At 45.6% G+C, this 23,677-nt stretch overlaps 1 protein-coding gene and 1 pseudogene across 3 annotated transcripts in view; one reads left to right on the forward strand and one right to left on the reverse strand.

Annotated features, from left to right (window-relative positions):
* slco4a1 (solute carrier organic anion transporter family, member 4A1) overlaps window positions 1-23,677 on the reverse strand; it is a 192,891-nt gene that overhangs the window by 154,331 nt on the left and 14,883 nt on the right. The window contains exon 2 of one of the 3 annotated variants that reach the window (XM_078236702.1): window positions 8,995-9,108. The exons of the other annotated variants lie outside the window; for them this stretch is intronic. The gene's annotated coding sequence lies outside the window, so the exon portion shown is untranslated. The remainder of the gene's footprint in view (window positions 1-8,994; window positions 9,109-23,677) is intronic. 3 annotated transcript variants of the gene reach the window in all.
* On the forward strand, window positions 12,782-12,911 carry LOC144508785 (U2 spliceosomal RNA; annotated as a pseudogene).

The raw sequence follows: 23,677 nt of genomic DNA on the forward strand, positions 1-23,677 counted from the left end.
AGATCTTATCGTTCTTGATCTTGCCCCTCTGCGTGTTACTAAACATAAACGCCACGGATCGTTGATCCGTGATCAGGGTGAACCGCTTACCTGCCAGGTAATGGCGCCAGTGTCTGACTGCCTCCACAATGGCCTGAGCCTCCTTCTCCACCGCTGAGTGCCGAATTTCGGGGCCTTGAAGGGTGCGGGAAAAAAACGCGACGGGCCTGCCTGCCTGGTTTAGTGTGGCGGCTAGGGCGAAATCAGATGCATCACTCTCCACCTGGAAGGGGATGGATTCATCCACCGCGTGCATTGTGGCTTTCGAAATGTCGCTTTTCAAAACCTTGAAGGCCAATTGGGCCTCCGGCGTAAGTGGGAAGGTCGTGGACTTAATGAGCGGACGAGCTTTGTCCGCATAGTTGGGGACCCACTGTGCATAGTACGAAAAGAACCCGAGGCATCTCCTGAGTGCTTTCGTGCTAGCGGGCAAGGGAAGTTCAGTGAGTGGTCGCATACGGTCTGGATCAGGGCCAATGACCCCGTTTTCCACCACGTATCCGAGGATGGCTAACTTACGCGTACGGAATACGCACTTCTCCCTGTTATAGGTCAGACTCAGGCGAGATGCAGTGCGCAGAAAGTGTTGGAGATTCGTGTCATGGTCCTGCTGGTCATGGCCGCAGATGGTGACGTTATCCAGGTACGGGAAGGTAGCCCGCAACCCGTTCTGGTCCACCATTCGGTCCATAGCACGCTGGAAGACCGAGACCCCATTGGTGACACCAAATGGAACCCTGAGGAATTGGTATAGACGACCATCCGCCTCAAAGGCCGTATATTGTCGGTCCTCTGGGCGGATGGGGAGTTGATGGTAGGCGGACTTAAGGTCTATGGTAGAAAACACTCGGTACTGCGCAATCTGATTGACCATATCAGAAATGCGCGGGAGAGGATACGCATCCAGCTGCGTGTATCTATTAATGGTCTGACTATAGTCGATGACCATCCGAGGTTTGTTCCCGCTTTTGACTACCACGACCTGCGCTCTCCACGGACTAGCACTGGCCTGTATGATCCCTTCCTTGAGGAGCCGCTGAACCTCAGATCTAATAAAGATCCGGTCCTCAGCGCTGTAACGCCTACTTTTAGTAGCGATGGGCTTGCAGCCAGGTACCAGATTTTTAAAAAGGGATGGTGTCGTGATCTTCAGGGTGGATAGATTGCACGCGGGGCGTTTTGGGCAATTTGGAGGCTGCGGCTGGTTCCCTACGGCCAGTGAAGGGAGTGGCCCACCGTACTGTAGGATCACACTCTTCATGTGGACCATAAAATTTAGTCCGAGGAGAATTGGCGCGCAAAGGTGAGGTAACACAAGGAGCCTGTATTGCTCGTAGACTGTGCCCTGTACCTCAAGAGTTACCATACATCGTCCTTGGATCGGTACAGACCGGGACTGTGATGCCATGGAAATGGTCTGCTTGGCAGGGAGAACCCGGAGTCCACACCTTTTAGCAGTTTCAGGGTGTATGAAACTTTCGGTGCTCCCACTGTCAAACAGACAATTTACAGTTCTGCCACTAACCTTTACCTCCATCATAGAATGTTCCAGTCTGAAATGCCTGGTCTGATCCAGAGAGATCGACGCCACCGTTGGCCCCTGGGCGTCACTGCATGCTGCCGATGTGGATGCTGAGGACCCCTGCTGGTCGCTCCTAGTCGTCGTGGACCATGATGGCCGCCCCCATGAATCGCACATGGGCGAGGGCGCCAAGCGCAGCAACTCCTGGTGGTCTTCCTCCTCCTCTGTTTGCCACGATGGCGCCGTCCTGAGGTCGCACGTGGTCGGACCTCGTGGGTACTGCAGCGCCGAAGGAGATGGTCTCCGTTCTGGAGGGTTACAAGCTGCACTGCCGTTTTTAGGTTTGGACCTGCAGACTTTGCTGTAGTGGCCTTTTTTACCGCACTGGCTGCAGATTGCCGTTCTTGCCGGACACTGCTGCCGTGGATGCTTAGCCCCACCGCAAAAATAGCATCGCTGGCCCCCTGGAGCTGCCGCCGTCGTCGAATCGATCTGGGAGCGCGGGTTCGCGGGGCGAGGAGGGAGCAGAGCTTGCTCCAACCACGTTGACTGCACGTGGTCCTCGGGGTACAGCGCCAAGCTCTTCGACGCCGCCTCCAACCTCACGGCCATCCCCATTGCCTGGGTCAAGTTGAGTTTCCCCTTTTCTAGTAATTTAAGTCTGATATACGAGGACCCTACCCCTGCTACGAACGCGTCTCGGGCGAGGTCGTGCATGTACTGCTCGGCGGAGACGTCCTTACAGTCACAAGCCCTGGCAAGCTGCAGGAGTTCATTGGCGTAGTCTTCTATGGTCTCGCCCGACTGCCGACGTCGTGTAGCGAGGAGATAACGAGCGTGAATCTCGTTGGGTGGTGTAATGTACCTATTCTTTAGGAGCTCGACGGCACCCTGGTAAGTGGAAGCTGCACGAATGGCTAGGTAAATCGTGTCGCTTACCCTTGCGTGGAGGACCTGGAGTCTATCACTGTCCGTAGTGATAGCTACCGAGGCTGCCAGGTAGTCCTCGAAGCACTTCCACCAATGTTCGAACGTGTTAGCTGCACCGACCGCACGTGGGTCCAGTGTCAGACGATCCGGTTTTAGGATCTGCTCCATATTCTCAGTTAATGTATTAAATTGATGCACCTCAATGAGCACCCGGAAACAAGGCTTTAGTACTGAAGGCTTTAATACATTAACAATGAAACTACTAACACAAATTCACCCGTTCAGACTGAAGGGGTCCTGCCGGAGCAGGGGGTCTTATACCCTGCCACCGGAGGCGGGACCCCACTGGAGTGTGCCATGATAACACTTAGGACAGGTAAACACCCTATCCCAACAACATAGTACAACCCCCATAACAGCAACACCCTAGCCCAACAGTAACACAATAACAACCCCAGTGGTGAACCAACGATGGTTCACCACACAGGGGAGTGACATCATCAAATTGCTCCTTTAGAGGGTCAGCACAGGCTGAATTATTCCTTATTCCTGTAACCATTCTATGATTCTAATAAATTATATTTGTAATGTTATGACCAGATATCAAACTTCTCTTACGATTTAAACAAATTTGTCCTTCCATCCTCAGAACTCCCTGGGTTATTTCCAACCCAGGCCCCAGGGCCTGCGCCTCTGTGTCAGCTCATATTGACAGAAGCCTCTAAATTATCCTCCAAAACAAAATTCCACAGGGTCTGCACTCCCCTGCAGGAATCCATGAGCGGCACCATGTTGTAGAAGATGCAAATTGTACCAAGAATAAAAACTCAAGCAGCTAGGTAATTTACATCTTGTCTCCTTTCAATGTACTTCAGATACTTAAGTTTATTTATTAGTGTCACAAGTAGGCTTGCATTAACACTGCAATGAAGTTACTGTGAAAATCCCCTAGTCGCCACATTCTGGCACCTGTTCGGGTACACTGAGGAAGAATTTAGCATGGCAAATCCACCCAACCAGCGCGCCTTCCGGACTGTGGGAGGAAACTGGAGACCTGGAGGAAACCCACGCAGACACAAGGAGTACACGCAGACCCCACACAGACAGCGACCCAAGCCAGGAACCAAACTCAGATCCCCGGCACTGTGAGGCAGCAGCACCAACTGCCGTGCCACCGTGTTGCCCCCAAAACTTAAAAACTTAAAGAACTTAAAGAGCATCACAGAAAATTAAGAGCAGAGTGGGAGAAGGCACCTGTATGGGGTGGCATGGTGGCACAGCAGCCAGCACTACTGCCCCACAATGCCAGGGACCCGGGTTCGATTCCCGGCCTGGACCACCGTCCGTGCAGAGCCCGCACATCCCCCCATGTCTGCGTGAGCCCCCCCCGGGCGTTCTGGCCTCCCTCCACAGTCCAAAGATGTGTGGGTTAGGTGGGATTGGCCATGCTAAATTGCCCCGTAGAGTCAGGGGGACTAGCCAGGGTAAATGCATGGGTTTATGGGGATAGGGCCTGGGTGTGATTGTGGTCGGTGCAGACTGGATTGGCCAAATGGCCTCCTTCTGCACTGTATGATTCTATGAAAGCCTGTCACAATCGATCTGCCCAAAGGCATTGTGTGTGCACTACGGTTAAATCTGGGCAGTAATGTTTGACAAATGTGTAATAATTGCTTCATGAAGAAGCATTGTTATTAATTATAAACCGATGGAGTGATGCCCAGAATGTTTTCATGAAATAACTCTTAACCTGCAATCAGCAACTAGGCAAAGACACATCCAACCATTAATTAATAACGGTTGCAACTTCCTGTATTGTTCAGTACGAGGAGAGTTTGTAAGTGCCCACAGAATGGAAATGATGACCCAGTTCTGACTTCACTAACAGGAAATAAAAACACAATGGAATCAAGCTGCTAATGGCCGTTTGAAGAATTAAAGGGGATTATCGTAGGAAGCTCCTGTCACAAAGGAGTTCAATGTTATTGAAACAATGATGATATCCTTTGAGTGATGGAGTATACCCAGAATTGAGGTACTTGGAAATACCAATAATGTCACAGTGTTGATTATACCTTGACACCAAAAGTTCCTTGCCACAAATCATTGCTCAGATAGTAACTCAATGACATACAGTCCTCAAATGCAGTTGAGTATAAATCATCATAAAATATATTTAACATTTCAATACCAATGAGACATCAGCATGTTCGTCAACATCCCAATATGTCTTGGACCATGCTGAGTTATGCAAGAAACACAATGCAGCTCTTGTGAGTTTCCTGAACCCAAGGCAAAATCTCAGTGTCATGCTTCGGCAACAATGGAGCTTTATTGCCAACAGTGATACTGACAATCATGATTGGCATTTTTAATGCCTTTCACACCAATGTTAGCGCAGTTAAGCTGATCTATCTACAATGCGACTGATTGTTTCAGCTTTGGTTCAGTTGATAGTACTCCTACATCTAAATCACAAGGTTCTTGGTTCAAGTCCCACTCCAAGGTGTAAGCGTAAAATTCAAAGTTGACACTGCAGGGCAATGCTTAGGAAGCAGTGCACTGTTGGAGGTGCTATCTTTTGGATGAGATAAACTGAGGCCCCAGCTGTCTGTTTGGGTAAATTTAAAAGACCTCATGGCACTATTTTGAAGGAGAGCCAGGGAGTTCTCCCTAGCGTCCTGGCCAATATTAACTCATCAATTAACATCACATTAACAGCTAAGTTGTTCATTTTCATATTACTGTTTGTGGGAGCTTGCTCTGCGCAAACTGGCTGCCACATTTCCTACATTACAAAGTGACTACACTTGAAAAGTATTGGCTGTAAAGCACTGTGAGATATCCAATGGCTGTGAAATATGTATCAATGCAAACCTTTCCTCTTTTGGTTTTTTGGCACAGGCAATCGTAGATGGATCGGCTTTAAAGGATATGGATAAAGTAGAAGTGGAGCGGATGCTTCCTCTTGTGAGGATGAGAGGTCATAGTCTTAGGATAAGGGGTAGCAAATTTAAAACAGAGTTAAGGAGAAACTACTTCTCCCAAAGGCTTGTGAATCTGTGGAATTCGCTACCCCAAAGTACAGTGGATGCTGGGACAGTGAGTAAATTTAAGGAGGAGTTAGACAGATTATGGGGAGACAGGGTTATGGGGAGAAGGCAGGAAAATGGGGATGAGGGGCATATCAGCCATGATCGAATGGCGGAGTGGATTCGATGGGCTGAATGGCCTAATTCTGATCCTATGAACGTAAAGAACAAAGCCATGTGACCAGAACCTAGCTGGGCATATTCCTACACCATGCAAAGTCTGAAATTTGGTCTTTAGCCAACAGCAATGCTTATTTTGTTATCTGCTTCAAAATGACAGTCTAGAAAGCATGGCATTGATTGCTGATGTTCCTGTAAATGCCTATTTTTGAAAGTTCCCACCCAGGGTCAATGGAAACACCCGGGGTTACCATAGAACCGAAACAGAAACATGATATTCAGACAGGCTGGATTAAAAGGCATAAAATGATTGAAATCTGAGAGTCCAGCTAATCTGTCCAGGCTGGCTGACAATGAAAAGAACTTCAGATGGGGAAATATGAAATGCCAGTTGGTGCAAGATTTGAGGCCTTATACAAGAGCAGGTGACTGCCCACAGTAAACAGCCATCCTACCCAACCCCTACCCACTCATCAATAACATCATGACATTTTCATAAGCATGCCGTTTTCTAACTCTCTCTAATTAGGCAACACTGCTGCGAAATATGGAGGATGCAGTATGACGTAAAAGTTAGTCAATCTCGGCTATTTGTAAATTATGACAAAACCTCAGAACCAAAACTGAAGGAAGTTAATTTCTTAGTAAAAATGGAGGTCATCTGGTGATTTCACAACACGAGAGGCAGTGATGTAGTGATATTGCCACTGAGCTAGTAATCCAGACACTCAGGGTAATGCTCTGGGGACCCGGGTTCGAATCCCACTACGGCAGATGGAGAAATTTGAATTCAAACACAAAATTTGGAATTAAAAGTCTAAAGGTCACCACGGAGCCATTGTCGATTGTTGTAAAAACCCACCTGGTTCAATAATGTCCTTTAAGGGAAGGAAATCTGCCATCCTCACCTACATGTGACTCCAGACCTAATGTGGTTGACTTAAAAGCCCTCAGGGATGGGCAATAAATGCTGGCCTAGCCAGCAATGCCCACATCCCATGAATGAATAAAGAAACGATAGTATTGCATGTGCAGCTTCCTATAATCTGTAAAATGGTGCTATTAACTTCATGCTTTACAGTGACGCCAATATTGGAGGTTCAATGTGATGTCAACTTGAGATCAAGCATAAAGGAATATTTTACAGCAAAATGGTTACATTGCAAACTTGGGACAGAATTTCTGCTCCACCTTGTGATCTGGTGTGTAGCCCTGAAATTAGTCTTGAGAAACTACTCGTCAAAATGCATTCACCGCTAATACGTTTTGAATTATTGGCAAAAGTACAAGCAACATGCAGCATAATCTGCAGTTACCTCAATGAGATGGTAGATTTTAATACATAGATCTTGGTCAGAGTGCAATCTTTAACTTGCTCAGTTGGGAAATATGAAGTACTAATCAGCAGCTTAAAACCATTAATTGCGTTATGTTAAATAGAGACAATTTTCTGGCTGTCTGCGTCACCAACCAAAAGACTTCTAAGTGCTACAGTCCTGACAGTGAATTTCCAACAAAGACCCAGATCTTCCAAGCAGCAGCAATGACTGTCAGGTTGTCATTGCAATCGGGAATTCCCCCGACTCGAGGCTGCTGCGCAATTCTACCGGGGGCTTCCGAACCTGGCTTTCACAGAAATGTGCAACACAGCATCCCAGAGAGAGCTCTGTCAAAGTACAGTAGGCACAGTAAGAAGTCTCACAACACCAGGTTAAAGTCCAACAGGTTTATTTGGTAGCACAAGCCACAAGCTTTCGGAGCGCTGCCCCTTCATCAGGTGACTCACCTGATGAAGGGGCAGCGCTCCGAAAGCTTGTGGCTTGTGCTACCAAATAAACCTGTTGGACTTTAACCTGGTGTTGTGAGACTTCTTACTGTGCTTACCCCAATCCAACGCCGGCATCGCCACATCAAAGTAGAGCAGACCAGGGCAAAACAGGACACGTCCCCCCCCCACGCCAACACCCCCCCACCGCCTTCTTAATGTCACTAGCTGCCATATGGTAAATATAAAGTTCCTGTTTGAATGTTAGTGCTTGAATATCAGTGCGTTAGTCAGTGGGTGGATGGGTAGGTGAGTGAGGCGGGTACCTATATATGGGGAGATGGGTGAGGTGGGTACCTGTGTATGGGAACATGGGTGAGGTGGATAGGGTGACAGGTGGGTGAAGTGGTAGGTGAGTGAGATAGTAAGTGGGTTTAAAGTTTATTTATTAGAGTTACAAGTAGGCTTTCATTATAACTGCAATGAAGCTACTGTGAAAATCCCCCAGTCGCCACACTCCGGCACCTGTTCAGGTTCACTGAGGGAGATTTTAGCATGGCCAATGCACCTAACCAGCACGTCTTTTGGACTGTGGGAGGAAACTGGAGCACCCGGAGGAAACCCATGCAGACACGGGGAGAATGTGCAAACTCTGCACAGACAGTGACCCAAGCCGGGAATCGAACCCGGTGCTGTTCGGCAGCAGTGCTAACTGCTGTGCCGCCGTGCTGCCCCTGGGTATTTGGATCTGAGGGATAGTTGGGTGGTCAAGGGAGGTAGTCAAGTGGTTGGAGGGTAATCAGTAGAGGAAGGTACTCAGGCCAAGGGGATTGACGGGTTGGGTCAGATCAGAGGATAGTCGAGTGGGGAGGGGGGGGGGGGGTGGTGGTAGGGGGTGTAATGCAGTGATCGGAGAGTTAGTCTGGTGGTCAGGAGAGAAGGTGGATGGATGATTAGGGGTTTCAGTTGTGGAGTTACCCAGGTGTTAAACTAGGTTTTAACCGGTCTAATGTTTCCTCGCTAAGTATCCAGATAAGTACCGCAGATCTCTCCCGAGTGTCCAACTTTTGGACTGAGTCAGAAACATTCGCGGAGGGTCCCGGGTCTTCTGTTATCTGGTTATGGGGTGTCTGTGCTCATCAGGAATCAACACTCTCAGTAGGAAACAAGAGAAAATATTGGAACTTCCCCACAAGGCAAGGCTCCAGGAAAGCTGGGGAAGTAATAGCGAAAGAAACAATGGTAACAAATAGATAGGCTGCTCTTAAAATGAACAAAAGCACTCCATCAAAAACTGGCATCCAAGGATAAGATCCAATCTGAAATTAGCGAAGCTTTATCCAATATTGGTGCGCGCCAGAAAATAGACTCTGGACAAATTACATATATTTGCATTTCTTTTATGTTCAATTTAGTCCAAACTCAAACATGACTCTAGATTTCTTGATGTATTAACTCAAAGGGGGTTTTTGATGAAAGCATTGTTAGATATTCTGTTTCCTATGTCTGGAAGAAAGCCGTATCACCTGTTTTGGCTTGGGTTCAGTTGGAGGTTTTGCTGGTTCCACCCAGATATTTAGGTCACAATGTGTCTCTCTGCTGACAGATGTTCTCAACAGAAGCACTGATGTTCTTGCCACCTGGTTTCAGGGTCAATGTAACAACAATTGAAAGTCAAGTGATTGACAAAATGACTTAAATTCAAGCTGTTCTACATACACACCACACTACCCTCTGCCAATAATGAGAATAGCACTTAGTAAATAGGTGCTGCAAAGCAATCTCAATGCTTTGTTTAAACATGGGGCGGCACGATGGCACAATGATTAGCACTGCTGCCTCACAGCTCCAGGATCCTGAGTTTGATTCCCGGCTTGGGTCACTGTCTGTGTGGAGTTTGCACGTTCTCCCCGTGTCTGCGTGGGTTTCCTCCGGGTGCTCTGGTTTCCTCCCACAGTCCGAAGATGTGTGGGTTAGGTTGATTGGCCATGCAAAATTGCCCCTTAGTGTCGCGGGATGTGTAGGTCAGAGGGATTAGTGGGGCAAATGTGTGGGGTTGTGGGGATAGGGCCTGGGGTGAGATTGTGGTCGGTGCAGATTCGATGGGCCGAATGGCCTCCTTCTACACTGTAAGGTTTCTACGATTCTATGTCCCTCTGGCCTAAATGTTAGACTTGGCTTCTCGTTTCTTCACCTTCAGTTGAGCATGTGGTCTATTTTTGCAGAAACTTACATGTGTTACACTATGCCCTGCAATTGGCTTGTATATATATCTGACTTACTCTCACATCCAAATACATTTGGGAAATTTCTATTACAGTGTATGAGTTTCTTTGCTGCAGCCAGAGGTGAGTACGGACAAAAGAGGTGTCTACCGCATCTTCAGAAATTTCCATATTCCCAGTATAACAAAACCTTACAATTGCAAATCTCAACACTAAATATTCAACGCCACTGCTTCTCTCAGGCCTTCATCCCAGTCGAAGGGGAGAGGTATTGTCGAGATCAATGAGAGAATTCCTTGGCCTTGTTAGATCTGAAGCCAAAAGACTTACTGGGACGCGTAATCAATGTGGCGGAATGTCAATATTATTTTCCTGGGGCTGTATTTCACCCTGCCCCATCTCTCACTGGTTTGTCTCTCTTGCCAGTGGGACAGGAAACACCTCAGGGGGCTGCTGATGAAATCCGACATGCTGGTTTATAGAAATGAGTGGAGAGTGTATCAGGTTTTTGCTTAATTAGTCGGTGGGTCAGTTTTTGCAACACGAAACCGGGCCCAAAATGCTACTGAGGGAAGTTTTGCAGGAGTAGCTGACTTATCATTGCTTGGATCATTGGTCTGTCTGATTTTCTTAACACTGAAATCTGCTACAATTGCTTACTATTATGGATGGTTCACCAGGCCAGTTCAAAGGGCACTGACGATAACTATATTTCTCACTGTCTTGCAGCTTACAGCCAGCTTTAGCATTGTTTAATGCTTAGTAATGAACAAAATACAACCACTACTCACTGAACCTTTGAGGAAAGGTCAGCAATCGTACCAGAATGGAATAAATTGTGCTGTAATTATGCACAAATGATAGTTTGAACTTTGCACAGCACTATTGTCATTCAGAATTTTTTTTCATTGCCAAGGAGTAGCACTACAGTAATATTTAACACTGCATTTAATATCACACTGCAAAACATTTTCAGGAACCCAGCTGAATGAAAATGTGTGCGCGAACAGGCTGAAGGCAAAACAAACACAATTTTCTGCTGCATTACACATTGCATTCCATTACATTCCACCATTCTCCAGCGCAAGAATGTCACAAATTGTAGCTCTAAACTGATCGTTGAAACTTTCACATCAAACTGAAGCGAGCTACAAAGTATAAGATAAGCAGACTGTGTCTGCGTGGGTTTCCTCCGGGTGCTCCGGTTTCCTCCCACAGTCCAAAGGTGTGCGGGCGAGGTTGATTGGCCATTCTAAATTGCCCCTTAGTGTCCCGGGATGCATAGGTTAGTGGGTAAATATGTAGGGATATGTGGATAGGGCCTGGGTGGGATTGTGGTTGGTGCAGACTTGATGGGCCGAATGGCCTCTTTCTGCACTGTCGGATTCTATGATTCTATAATTTCTACCAGACGCTGAGGAAATACAGTCGTCGTTAACTTCCTTAGCATCGCACCGTTGCAACTTTGCAAATTTGTGGTTTACTACTTGCAACAGTAAGTATGGTATTTGGGCTTAGTCAAGATAAACCCAAGGGCTGATGGGAATAAAGTACTGCTTTCTATTCATTGTTGTGTAGGAAGTTGTTAAAATACTGTGAGGATGCTTTCAGTCCTTCGTCACGTCCAGCTCATTTGAAATCCAAGAGATTTTTAACTGAAAGATACCACAGCTGCAGACTTGAAGCTTTGCACTGTGCAGTTTCTGACAATACTGTACCACACGCTGACAGCAACACAGGTGCATCTGTTATTGACCGAGAGCAACCAGAGTATAAGTGCCCTAATTGGATATCAGTATTTAACGGTAGACTAATGGTGGGCATTGACTGGAGATTCACTTGAGCCCTAGAAATGAACACAGACTAAAACCATGGCCGCTAGGCTAGGAGGCGTATGCTTGCAATGGGTAACTGTGCAAATAAATAAATAAGTGTGTAAGGATTGCCTCAAGCTTTATCTTTCACCAACCTTTGAAACCCGGATAGGTCAGACGGTAGAGCATCAGACTTTGAGGCTGGCACAGTGGTTAGCACTGCTGCCTCACAGTGCCAGGGACCCATGTTCGATTCTGGACTTGGGTGACTGTCGTGTGGCGTTTTCACATTCTCCCCATGTCTGCATGGGTTTCCTCCGGGTGCTCCCGTTTCCTCCACAGTCCAAAGATGCGCGGGTTAGGTGCATTGGCCACGGTAAATCGCCCCTTGTCTCAAGACGTGTAGGTTAGATGGATTAGCCATGAGAAACGTATGGGGTTACACGGATAGGGTGGGGGAAGAGGGCCTGGGTAAGATACTCTGTCAGAGAGTCGGTGCAGACTCAATGGGCCAAGTGGCCTCCTTTGGCACTGTAAGGATTCTATGAGCTTCCATGAACCTGTTTTCTCAAATGCGAGATGATATTAGAGGATGTTTGCCCAATGATGAAAGTTGGAAATGGAGAAAAAAATTCAGGTAGTAAAGTATAATCCTAGTAGATGTGAAAAACAGCTGAAAGCAAGGGTAAATTGTCAGGGTATGATGATCCTCTCTGACGCCCTCAGCTTCTGACACATATGACCACTGAAATAATTAAGCAGATTTGTGAACGTCAGTTATATCCTTGCCAGAGAGGAAACAAGGTACTCCCTTGGTATTGCTGCTTCCTACCAGAGGCAAAACAGAAGCATTTTCAGAGTTGGATGACTGTCAGTTGGATAGTGATGAAGGCTTGGTTCTTCTATTCGAAATCTTGGATGAAATTTATAAGAAGGATGATCTGTTGCATGCTGGAGGCAGTCAGACTTTAATAGAAAACAGATGATCACTCCATGGAGGAATATATCATGGACTTTAACAGCTTATATAAAGGATTGATGAGAATCAACATGGAGATTGCTGGATCAGTACTCGCGCTATAATTGTTGGATTGCGCTGAGATGTCTCATACGGATACTCTCCTCATTCTAATGGCTGTTTAGTTCTTGGAGATCTGTTCTTTCTGGGTCAGATGTCTGCTGCCAAGAAAGAAATGCCTGGGGAACTAATCATTTACACCAGCCCTTTTAGTGACACAGATAGCCCATGTTGCACTGATGCAAGAATCAAAGGCATCGCTTCTCGGCCTTTTGGCTAAGATCAAGTGTAGTATCGGATCTGCACTTGGTTGAGGTCATGGGGTTATGCTGAGGCTTCATATGTTTCATATGAAGCAATTTTTAAAAGCGGCATCTCGGCCTTTTGGCTAAGATGCAAATGAGCTCAAGTCTTGGAGGAGGATCCTCCCCCTTCTCCAATCAGCTTGACTCATGTAGATCAGGCCCAGGACAGGGTGGCTTAGTCACCCGCCCTGTCTTGTCAGCCTGGATCGGAAATGTCTCAACTTGTTGAGACTCTGAATTGGATTTGATCTGATTGAATTGGAAAAGTATTAAAAAAAAGAATCAAAGGGTCTCAAAATTGTCCACACACTGGACGCATGGGTCAGTACCATGGAAGGATTAGAGCAAAGCAGAATGAGGATCGCAGTTTGGGCTATGATAGCAGGAGGCAGAGTTGGAGCAGCAATTATAAATTAATCCCAGGAAGGCACAGGAGCAAGTTATCAAATGCTTCAGGTGCGATTCAAAGTATCATGTCCATAAACAGAGGGGTGGGTCCTCAAGACGACACAAAGGATTCTGAGAAAGGGGATGAAGGCGATAATGAATCCGGAAAAAAAACAAATCGCAGTCATCGCAAGGAGTTTTAATTCCGTGCTGAATATGATGATCACAGCCTCTAAACTGTGCAGTGCTAGATATTGCTTGCGCATCAACAATATATGGAACACATTGGTTAACACGTTATCTTGATTCACTAAGTGGTGAGGCTCAGTGCAATATTAGGGAAAGCACTACTTGCTTCATTTGATGATGACAACACACTGAGATCAGCAAAGAGAGTTGTAGTTCCAAGTAAAATAGCTGAAGTCAGCCATTTCATAATGTCTGATATAGTCATAGTGAGATACCTTACGGAGATTAAATCAGTTTGGGTAGAGATGAGAAATAGTGAAGTTAAGGGCCGGAGTTTTACCGGCCCGCCCACCACGGGAATCGGAGTGGGTGAGGGGCGGAGAATGGGAAGGTCCTTTGACCTTGTGCGGGATTTTACAGTTTCCAGATGAGCGAGGCTATAAAACCCCACCGAAGAAGTTACTTCTGGGAGTGGTTTCTCGGCCCCCTAACAATAATCACACCTAGGATGGGGTATACAGGAAGAAATAATGTGGACTTGTGAGAAAGGTACAATAATGATCATGGGTGATTTTAATCTACATATAAATTGGGCAAATCATATTAGCAAAGGTAGCCGGCTTGGTGAGTTCATAAAGTGTTTTCAGGATAGTTTCAGAGAGCAGGCTGCACTAAATCTAGTAATGTGCAACAAGACAAAATTAATTAATGACTTCATAATAAAGGAGCCCGAGGTAGTAGTGATCATAATAAGATTGCATTTCACATTCAGTTTGAGGGAGAGAGGAGTGGATTTAACACTAGTGTTTTAAACTTAAATATCAACAACCCATGAGGACATGAAGACAGATCTGGCTAAAGTGAACTGGGGAAACTAAGTTCAAGGATAAGTCAGTGCAGATGTAGTGGTAGCCATTTAAGAAGATATTTCAGAATGCTCCGAAAAGACACATTCCATTGAGAAAGAAAGAATAAGAAAAGTCACACCATCTGTGGCTAAATGAAGAAGTTATTAAAGATAGTGTCAAATTGAAAGAAAAAGTGTATAATTCTGCAAAGTCATGGGGCAGATCAGAAGATTGGACAAAATATAATGAACAGCAAAGAGAGACCAAAAGATTAATAAGGAGGAAGTAATTAGGAGTACGAGACAAAGCTAACTAGGAAAATAAAAACAGATAGTAAGAGTCTCTACAGGTAGGAACTGCAGTGGCAGCAGTGTGTACCGTCTACAAATGCACTGCAACAACTCAGCAAGGTTCCTTCGACAAGACCTTCCAAACCCAGGATCTCTAACACCTAGATGGAGAAGGGCAGCAGATGCAGATGGTCCTGGTACTTTTCAGGATCAATCAATTCACAGGTAGGCAGATATGAAAACTTGGATCCTGCGATTCCACAATGCATTGGCTTGAAAAGTATGGAAAGCCAGACAAGACATACAACACAGAAGAGTCAGCTAACAGGAAGCAAAGAGTAGGTAGGAATAAATGGGTCTTTTTCAAAATGTAACAAGTCCAGTGCATTGCGGAATCATGGGATCCAAGTTTTCTTATGTGTCTACTTGGGTATTGATTGATTGATGTGACAAGTGGAGCGCCACAGGGGTCAGTGCTGGGATCTCAACTGTTTACAATTTATATTAATAACTTGGATAAAGGGACCAAATATACGTTTGCTACATTTGCTGATGTCAGAAAGACAGGTAGCAAAATAATGTGTGAAGCAGACATAGGAAACTGAAAAGGGACGCAGGTTAAGTGAGTGAGTAGAAATTTGGCAGGTGGAGTACAATGTGGGAAAATGTGAACTTGTCCATTTTCGCCGGGGGAATAGAAAAGCAACATATCATTTACATTGAGAGATCGCAGAGGAATTTAGGTGTCCTGGTACGTGAAAAAGTTAGTATGCAGATACAGCAAGTGATTAAGGTTGAATGTTGTTGTTTAATGCAAGCAGAAATGTTGTGCTACAGTTGTACAGGGTATGGGTGAGACCACATCTAGAGTACTATGTACAGTTTTGGTCTCCTTATCTAAGCAAAGATATAGAAGCAGTTCAGAAAAGATTCACTCGACAGATACCTGGGGTGGGAGGTGTTATCATATGAGGAAGTTTGGAGTTTAGAAGATTGAGAGGTGATCGTATTGAACATATAAGATCCTGAGGGAACTTGACAAGGAGGATGCTGAAAGGATGTTTCGTCTTGTAGAAGAGACTAGAATTAGGGGCCACTGTCTAAAAATACAGGATGTCCCATTTAAGACGGAGATGAGGAGAAATCTTTGCTCTCAGAGGGTCGTGAATCTTTGGAACTCTCATCCTGAAAGAGCAGTGGAGGCAAGGTCATTGAATATTTTTCAGACAGGGGTAGTAGATAGATTCTTGACTAACAAGAGAGATCAAAGGTTCCTGAGGGTAGGTGGAATGTGCAGTTGAGGCCAGAATCAGATCAGCCATGGCCTTAATGAATGGCAGAGCAGATTCAGGGGCCCGAATGGCCTACTCGCTCTTAGTTTGTATGCTCATATATCAACACTGTTGCATAAACCTTCTATGAAAAAGGCACAAATTAAATTTGACATGGAGGCTGATCAGGCAATTATTTTTAGAAAGTCAGTGGATCTGAAGTTTACCCAGTGATGACATTTTGTCCTCTTAACAAAACCTGATGTTTATCATCAGAGTTTTAAATGGTTATTAATGGCAACAGGTGATAAGAATCAGAGTAAAAAAACAAAATGTCTTAAAGTTACATGGAAAATTGTTCATCCAACTCGTCAAAGGTTAAAATTCTTGCCAAAGGATGGTAAGTGAAGAGTAAATGAGGCCAGTAGAAGAGATTACTGAGAAGTGTAAAATATGTATCTAAAAAAAAGTTGAAGATGCCACCACTTGTTAGATTACAAGTCTTCCATTGGCACATGACCTTAATGAGGTCATTGCCATGATATAGGACAAAGACAAAGGGTGCGATCTTACTGTCCGTTCACGCCATGCTCCCACTGCAGCAAAGATGGAGAATTTGGTGACAAGCCAAATCTCCGTTCACTGCAGCGGGATGGGAAAATCCCACTGGCGTGAATGGTTGAAAAATTCCGGCCAAATATTTTCATTCTACACTTTGTAGACTGGCAACCAGATTTAAAGCTGAATTCTCTGTTTTTCCGACTGAGTGCAGTGGTGGGCGGCCCAGCAATGCCTTCCCTTTGGCCAAAAGGACCTCCACCCACCACATCTGGAGTCTCAGAACATGACTAGAAGCAGGATTCCTCAAAAATTTTAGCGATTGCCAATAAACTTGAGGATAAAGTAATAAGAGAGGAATTCGATAGTTGAAGCGAGTTTAGAGTTTATTCTGCGGCATGAAGTAGGGGGCAATCAGTTTTGTCGCACAGGTGGCTTTGTACCAGACGTCCTTGCAGAGGGGACTTATAGGTTAAAGGGAAGCTAGTTGTTCGGGGTTTAAAGAGCAACAGGGAGGCGGGTGGAGATATTAGGTATCCCACAGCTTGGAAAAATAATCTTGCAATTCATGGAAGTTGGATCAATCGACATAAAATCCGCATTTCTCTCAGGGTGATATTTATCAAAGACATGTTTCTAAAATGATCCAGAGAGGCAGCAAGAGAAAGGAAGAAAACAACACAAACTAAACAAGTTGAGTTGAACGATGTGGTATTTTTCAGTGAGATCTGTGGTACAGAGGGATCAGAGTGTCCTGGTACATGATTCACAAAGATAAATACCTTGATTCTACATTTTGAAGTAAATACGTTGTGTTCAACTCAAAACAAACGCCACAATTTTTTTTTGGCACAATTTAAAGGAAAGCTTTCAGGCATCTTCATGATGCATGTTGATTTCTTATGGGGTGGTAGAGCGGATTTTTTAGAAATATGTTTTTAATGAAGAATAGTGTGGAACTTAAAATTGGGAGTCTGGCTTGTGGTGCAGTTAAACATATTGGTTTTGATATTAAGCAGAGGATGTCTGGAATTCAATAACTTTAAGTCAACAATCCTATTTTCATGTGTTAATTGTGCTCTGTCAAAGAAAGATGATGCTGTATTTGCTCAGATAGCAATTGGGAAGCTGGATTGGCCTGTTGAGCTGGTTGGGTAATTAAACTGGACCGGAAGCTAGTTTTGATGGGCTGGAGTTAAAGACTGTGATCAAACACATGGGGTGGGATTTTCCGACTGAGCTCACACCAAGGCCGGAAAATCCCGTCCAAGGTCAACGGACCTTTGCATGGTCTGTGTCCCGCCCATTATGTTTCCCATGGTGGGCGGGACTGGAAAATTCCACCCCTAAAATCAAGAATATTGTACAGATAAATAAATTATGTTAAAAAATTACATGTGGAGAGGCGGTGGCAGAGAGAGATTCATAGAATCCCCACAGTACAGAAGTAGGCCATTCGGGCCCATTGAGTCTGCACTGACCACATCCAACCTGAGCTCTGTTCCCGTAACCCTGCACATTTACCCTGCCAATCCCCCTGAAACTACGGTCAACTTAGCAATGCCAATTAACCTAACCCGCACATTTTAGGACTGTGGGAGGAAACCGGAGCACCTGGAGGAAACCCACGCAGACACGGGGAGAAAGTGCAAACTCCACACAGACAGTGACCCGGAGCTGGAATTGAAGCTGGGTCCCTGGCACTCTGAGGCAGCAATGCTAACCACTGTGCCACCATGCTACCCCAGTTGAATTGTAGTGGTACTAGTAATCCAGAAACCCATGGCAAGATCTAGGGACCCGGGTTCAAATCCCACCACTCGCCGGGGAGGTCACAATTTCCAATTTTTGCCACCCCTCGCCAGCGACGTAATCAGATACCTCCACGATGGAGGGTGGGGGAGAGATCGGGTGATCTTTAATAATGGCACCCCTATCTAACTGGAACCGGATCCCAGCTCAAAGAGTCCCCTCCTCACCAGACAGATGGCGCAAACACCAACCGCTCTTTTTGTTTGGCAGTTAAAGTCACAAGATCCAGAGAGAAAACCGGCCAGTGGAGCTGGAAAATTCCACTCCAGTTTTTGCACCAGAACTCACACTTTGCCAGGTTCTTGTAAGATTCCGCCCATTGTTTCAATTCATTCACAAATCTACAGAGGCCCAGATGATGCAGGCTGCAGGACACCCTACCTCTCTGCTGGCCCTCATCCAGATGAGGAGAAGGAGGACTCGTAGCAAATTGTCACTGGACCAGGAGGCATAACAGCCTGAACAGCTAGAGGCAGAGGGGCCTCAAGTGGTCAGGGTACTGGCGAACTGGGTCAACTGCAAAAGTTGAGCCATGCCCCAACCGCAGGTGTACCACAACTGGTGCAGCTGTCTACAGATGAGCAAAAGGCATTGCCAGGGCTGCTTCTGATGTCACTGAATGTGGTTGCACATAGCTGCTAGCTTCTACACAATGCCCTGTGGCTGGAAGGACTTGAAGGAAATCCCATGCCAGTGGCATCGAATGTCACTTGCACCTTAAACTTATTTGCCAGTGGCTCCTTCCAGATTCCACTAGAGACCTGTGCGGCATCTACCAGTCAGTGACTCACACATGTACCCAGGAGGTCACGGATGCCTTGAAGAGGACAATACACCAACTTGTCCAATTCTACCTTAAAGATAGGCTGCAGGAGCATTGGGATTTGCAGCAATTTTAGGTTTCCCGCAAGTGTAGGGCATTATTGACTGCACACTTGTGACCTGGAGAGGTCCCTGACAATAGCAGTCACATTCATCAATGGAAAGGAATTCCACCCTTTGAACATATGGTTCCTATGTGATCACAAAATGTAAATCCTGCATGTTTGTGCTTGGTTCGCAGGCAGCTCTCAAAAAAATCTACAGATTTTTGAAGAATCAGCCCATGCAGGGCTGGCTCCTCAGGGTCAAGGGGTACTCTCAGAAGGCATGGCTGATGACACCAGTTTGCTGTCCTCAGAGTGCTGCCAAGGAGAGTTACAATGCCACACACCTCCACCAGGTTCATGACTGAACAGACGATAGGTTTCCTAAAGATGAAGGTCAGGTGTTTGAACTGGGGGGGCTCTCCAACACTCACAGCAGAGAGTATCCTGGATCATCATTGTCTGCTGCATCCTGCACAGCCTAGTGCTATAAAGGGGGGGATGTCTTGGCTGAGAGAAGTACGGAGGAGCAAACTGTCTCCTCTGGTAAAGGGGATGGAGTTGCTGAGGGCCAGGATGTCACAGAGCCACTTGCCGAAGCCATAGCAGGGGTATGACGTGGCAAATAAGCCTCTGTCAATCTGATCATTCCCAAGAATGACTCAATGCATCAGAGTAGAAACGTTTACATTCATCCAAAAGATATTGCCCTGATATGTCTATTTTTTAAATTCTCATCAGGTTACTTCAGAACATAATGTGATATACGTTCAGTGAAACCGCAATGAAGTACCAGCACATTCTAAAATCAAAGCGATCCTCAATGATATTATTCATTGTGAAATAGTGCTCAGATTATTGACTGAAATGGTAGATTAATGCCTCAAGGTAAAAACTAGCACAGCGAATCTCGAGTTCAATCAATTATCTAACCACTGCTTAAATTACCAGTCCACTCATTGCCAAAGCCAGCATGAGGCCATGCATCAAAAAAAACATGATGACCCAAATTCATGACTTGCCAGTCAGAAAATCCAATGTGTTCCAGCAGACAGCTAACATGGAAATAACAGGCCAAATTGGCCTGCTGTACTTTCTTTATTCATTCATGGGATTTGTATGTTGTTAGCTGGGCCAGCATTTAAGAGTCAGATAGGTTTTTATGACAAAAACCAAATGGGTTTTTAACGACATAATTTTAATTCCAGATTTTTGTTGAATCGAAATTTCACCATCTGCCATGGTGGGATTTGATCCCAGGTCCCATGAGCATTAACCCTGGGTCTCAAGTCCAGTGACAATATCACTTCTCCACTGTCTCCCCATAATTGTAGCCATTCTACAATTCTAAGAGTGCTGGATGATGTGAAAAAAACTAAGGGATTTGAGGGTTACGGTCAACAAGTCATTAAAAGCAGCATCTCAACTGGTAAAAGCCATTAAACAAAGCTAATGGAATTCTCGATGTTATAATAAGTAATGAGGTGCAGATGCCGGTGGTGGAGTGGGGTGGCCACAGTAAGAATTCTCACAACACCAGGTTAAAGTCCAACAGGTTTATATGGAATCACGAGCTTTCGGAGCACTTCTTCTTCATCAGGCGAGTCACCTGATGAAGGAGCAGGGCTCCGAAAGCTCGTGATTCCAAATAAACCTGTTGGACTTTAACCTGGTGTTGTGAAACTTCTTTTGATAAGAAATGTAAAATGGTTTTCCAACAGTGAATCTATTTAAAATCCTGAGTAGACCATAGTTGAAATATTGCATCCAATATTGGGTATCACAATATAACATAGAACAGTACAGCACAGAACAGGCCCTTCGGCCCACGATGTTGTGCCGAGCTTTATCTGAAACCAAGATCAAGCTATCCCACTCCCTATCATCCTGCTGTGCTCCATGTGCCTATCCAATAACCGCTTAAATGTTCCTAAAGTGTCTGACTCCACTGTCACTGCAGGCAGTCCATTCCACACCCCAACCACTCTCTGCGTAAAGAACCTACCTCTGATATCCTTCCTGTATCTCCCACCATGAACCCTATAGTTATGCCCCCTTGTAATAGCTCCATCCACCCGAGGAAATAGTCTTTGAACGTTCACTCTATCTATCCCCTTCATCATTTTATAAACCTCTATTAAGTCTCCCCTCAGCCTCCTCCGCTCCAGAGAGAACAGCCCTAGCTCCCTCAACCTTTCCTCATAAGACCTACCCTCCAAACCAGGCAGCATCCTGGTAAATCTCCTCTGCACTCTTTCCAGCGCTTCCACATCCTTCTTATAGTGAGGTGACCAGAACTGCACACAATATTCCAAATGTGGTCTCACCAAGGGCCTGTACAGTTGCAGCATAACCCCACGGCTCTTAAACTCCAACCCCCTGTTAATAAAAGCTAACACACTATAGGCCTTCTTCACAGCTCTATCCACTTGAGTGGCAACCTTTAGAGATCTGTGGATATGAACCCCAAGATCTCTCTGTTCCTCCACAGTCTTCAGAACCCTACCTTTGACCCTGTAATCCACATTTAAATTAGTCCTACCAAAATGAATCACCTCACATTTATCAGGGTTAAAATCCATTTGCCATTTTTCAGCCCAGCTTTGCATCCTATCTATGTCTCTTTGCAGCCTACAACAGCCCTCTACCTCATCCACTACTCCACCAATCTTGGTGTCATCAGCAAATTTACTGATCCACCCTTCAGCCCCCTCCTCTAAGTCATTAATAAAAATCACAAAGAGCAGAGGACCAAGCACTGATCCCTGCGGCACTCCGCTAGCAACCTGCCTCCAATCCGAAAATTTTCCATCCACCACCACCCTCTGTCTTCGATCAGACAGCCAGTTACCTATCCAATCGGCCAACTTTCCCTCTATCCCACACCTCCTCACTTTCATCATAAGCCGACCATGGGGGACCTTATCAAACGCCTTACTAAAATCCATGTATATGACATCAACTGCCCTACCTTCATCAACACACTTAGTTACCTCCTCAAAAAATTCTATCAAATTTGTGAGGCACGACTTGCCCTTCACGAACCGTGCTGACTATCCCGGATTAATCCGCATCTTTCTAAATGGTCGTAAATCCCATCTCTAAGGACCTTTTCCATCAATTTACCAACCACCGAAGTAAGAAGGGAGGTGTCAGAAAATTGGCGAATTGTGAATGTTATACCCTCAGTCAAGAAGGGCTGCAAGGATAATGCCGCCTATTACACACCCGTCTTCGGTCATAGGGAAATTTCGGGAAACTATAGTTCGGGACAAAATCAATCATCACTTAGTCAACTGCAGGATAATTAAGGAAAACCAGCATGGATTCATTCAGGGAAAATAATGTCTAACTAACTTGCTGGAGTTTTTTGAGGAGCTAACAGACAAGGTTGATAAAGGCAATGCTGTTGATGTGGTGTTTTTGGACTTTCAAAAAGCATTTGATACAATGCCACACAACAGACTTGTGAGCAAAGTTCTAGCTCATGGACTGACAGGGAAAGTAGGCATTTGGATAAAATATTGACTGAGTGAGAGAAAGCATAGTGATAAATAACTGTTTTTCAGGTTGGTTGCAATGTGCTGGAAATTGGGATTAGAATAGGTGTTTGATGGCCAGCACAGACACGCTGGGCTGAAGGGCCTCCTACTGTGCTATAAAACTCTGTTGCCATAATTTTACCGCTTCTCCCACCTGAGGCTCATAGGATCCCACCTGAGGCCAACAGAGAATGCCATTCTGCGAGCCTCGCCCACCCCGCCGGTAAAATACAGCCTATGACTCTATCTCCTTCGAGAAGGAAATTAGTGAATAAAAAGGGTTTTTATGGCAATCCCATCATTTCATCGTTACCATAACTGGTACCAGCTTTTTAACCAACAGGTTTTAAATTAGCCAACTACAATGGCAGGATGGATTGCTTGTCCACTAATGAAACCATTACTGTAACCACAAGCAAGCTCCAGAAGGGCAGAGGAAATACTTCAAGGATACACTCAAAGCCTCCTTGAAAAAGTGCAACATCCCCATTGGCACCTAGTTTTTTAAAAAAGTTTATTTATTAGTGTCACAAGAGGGCTTACATTAACACCGCAAAGAAGTTACTGTGGAAATCCCCTAGTCGCCACGCTCCGGTGCCTGTTCAGGTACACTGGGGGAGAATTTAGTATGGCCAATGCACCTAATTAGCATGTCTTTCGAACTGTGGGAGGAAACCAAAGCACCCGGAGGAAACTCACACGGACACAGGGAGAACATGCAGACTCTGCACAGACAGTGACCCAAGCCAGGAATCAAACCCAGGTCCCTGGCATTGTGAGGCAGCAGTGCTAATCACCTCGGACCTGGGAATCCCTGGTCCAAGACCACCCAAAGTGGAGATAAAGCATCTGGGAAGAAGCTGAATAGCTCGAGCTTCATCACCGAGAACAAACTGAGGCCGAACGTTGACAGTGAAAGGAGCGCCTGGCAAACCGGCACCCTCCCCCACCCACTCCTCCATCCACCATCTACCCCCGGCTGTGAGAGAGACTGTTGGTCACGCAATGGCATCCTCAGTCTCCTGAGAACACATTTTTAGTGTGGAAGCCTCGACCCTGGGGGACTGCCTAAGAAGAAGACCCA

Source organism: Mustelus asterias, chromosome 20 (genome assembly GCF_964213995.1).
Source record: "Mustelus asterias chromosome 20, sMusAst1.hap1.1, whole genome shotgun sequence".
Taxonomy (NCBI): domain Eukaryota; kingdom Metazoa; phylum Chordata; class Chondrichthyes; order Carcharhiniformes; family Triakidae; genus Mustelus; species Mustelus asterias.